The sequence below is a fragment of the Tenrec ecaudatus genome, chromosome 10, assembly GCF_050624435.1.
Source record: "Tenrec ecaudatus isolate mTenEca1 chromosome 10, mTenEca1.hap1, whole genome shotgun sequence".
NCBI lineage: Eukaryota > Metazoa > Chordata > Mammalia > Afrosoricida > Tenrecidae > Tenrec > Tenrec ecaudatus.
The window spans coordinates 78532774-78535332 of record NC_134539.1 but is presented as its reverse complement, the minus strand read 5'-3'; positions in this window follow the sequence as shown (position 1 = coordinate 78535332).

The window sequence follows — 2559 nt, the reverse complement described above, 5'->3', positions numbered from 1 at the left end:
CGGACCCGCCCACTCGCGCAGGCGCCCTCTGGCGTGACCCCGGGGCCCCGCCCACTCGGGCCCTCTGGGAACGCGAGACCCGGATGTGAGGCCGGCCGCGCCATGTGTAATTGGACACAGCGCACCTTTCGCGGTCTGGGAAAGAGAGAGGGACGATTCTGGGGGGCCGGTTCAACGAGCTGGACGGGTTTTAGACGACCTGCGCCCGCCCACGAAGGGCACCCTTGCGGCAGGCTCGGAGGCTGCTCGGCTGAGCGGAGCGCGGGAGCACGGCCCCGGTGCCAGGCTCAAAGATGGCGCTGAGCGGCCCGGCGCGGGGGGCGGCGGCCTTGAGCCTGGGGGGCGCCGAGCGCGCCGCGCTTCCCGGAAGGCCCAAGGCCCGGGGGCTCCGGCCCTGCCGCCCCTGGTCCTCAGTGTTTGCCTCCAGAGAAGGGGGGTTAAAAATGTCGCCTGGGGGGAGGCAAAAAAGGAGCTGATACCAAGGGCTCAATAGAAAGTGAGGTTCTAGGAAATCGTGATGGCCACGTATGTGCAAATGTGCTTGATACAATTGATGTGGTTGTTACAAGAGCTGTAAGAGCCCCCATTAAATGATCTTTTAATTTAAAAAAATGATCACTCTCACAAATATATATATACAAATATATATATGTATATCGTCTATGTGACTTCCAAGTATGGTTGAGTACTTAATGCCCAAATGAGGTCACAGACCTCTATATATGTATCTATACATAGAGATGCATTTGTTTTGTTTTTTAATCGTGTTATTAGGGGCTCATGCAACTCTCACAATCCATAACATACATCAATTGTGTAAAGCACATTTGTACAGTATTTGTTATATATATAATTTTATTGTATATTATGTATTTCTTACATTGAAATTACAGAATTTAATAACTTCCAATTATCGGGAGCCTAGTGTATGTTAATACACACAGTTTAATGCATGTTTGTTTTGTTAAACTCTTAATAATGCCCTGCAGAAACAACTAATATTTACAAATATGTCACATGGGAGTGCTGATGATCAAAGCAGTCACACCCTATAGTGGCCCACTAAAACTGAAGTCAAATATGCCTGACCCCAAGAAGAGTTGACTGAGCCCAGACCCCCTTCCTGAAGCCCCAGCCGAGCCTTCGAGGCTGAGTCCTCCAAACCCCAGACCACTCATGGATGGAAACCTGCCCAGCTGGGGGCCCTTCATGAAGAAGACCCTGTTCAACCAAAGGCCAAGAGGGCTAATTAGATAGCAACTCTGGAAAGAATGGAATGCAACAAATTTCTACAAAGAACTGGACAAAAATTTCCTTGTGGGGCACTAGTAACACTAAAAGAATTTGCAAACGTGACCAAAGATTCAAAAAATCACTAAAAAAAGAAGCTCAAGGCTCTGGGAGCACAGAGGTCTGGATGTGAAGCCCGGACAGTGTTCTAGCTTTTTGAACAGACTTGATTCTTGTCTAAGTCTTGGTTTCTTAGCTGGAAAATAAAGGCAAAAACACTAGACCTGCTTTAGCAGATCAAGAAAGATCATTTGGAAAGACATAGGTGTCCCAGGGTATAAAATGCCACCCACGCCAAAGCCATTGCTGAGTCAGTTATACAAGCCAACTAGCATCAAACTTCTGGTTAGCAGTTACTTCCATTAACCACTGCACCACCAGATGGAATGCTACAAGCAGGTAAAGAGAAGACCCCGGGGGGCTCAATAGAAAGTAAATGCCTAGAAAACAACAATGGCAATAGATGTTCAAATATGTCAGATACAATTGATGTATGGATTGTACCAAGAGCTGTAAGAGCCCCCAATAAAATTATCTTAAAAAATAAAATATTTTTATTGACATTTTGAACGATTTCACTGGAGTCGTGGGGACAAAAGAAATGCCCATTACTGGGAAGCTAGATGGAATCCTGGTGGCATCATGGTTACACATGAGGCTGCAGTTTCCAGGCTCCTGTAGTTCGAAACTGCCAGCCTCTCTGAGGGCGAGAGTTGTCCTGCGGGCTTTCTATGCCCATAAACAGTCTCAAAATTAACATGAGCAGTCCTACCCTGCCAGGGTACGATGAGTCTGCAACAGCTCGAAGGCAATGAATTTGGTTCAGTTTTGGGGAACCATGGGAAGAGGGTGTGTATGTAAATTAAAACCTCATTGAATATCATCCCACTGTCCTTCGCATGCCTGCTCAGCCTGCAAGTCTATGCATGCATCTACTCAGAGATCACCGTTACTGTAGGGCTGTGTACATAACAGTATTTACCTTTGTTGCCTTTAAGTTCTACACTCCTCCCAGGAGAGTGAGACTACACCCACAAATATACTTAGATTTAACAGGGTATTTACACCTTTAAGGGAGCCCTTGTGGTGTGGTTACGGTTGGCCTGTGATCTACATGGTCAAGAGTTCAAACCCACCAGCAGCTCCTCGGGACTGAGCTCTCTCCTCCCATCCACAGTTAATCTTAGAAACCCACAGGTAGTTGCCATGAGTCAGCATTGACTTGATGGCAGCAACTTTGGTTTGGAGTTTGTCATTTTGCTGCAAATA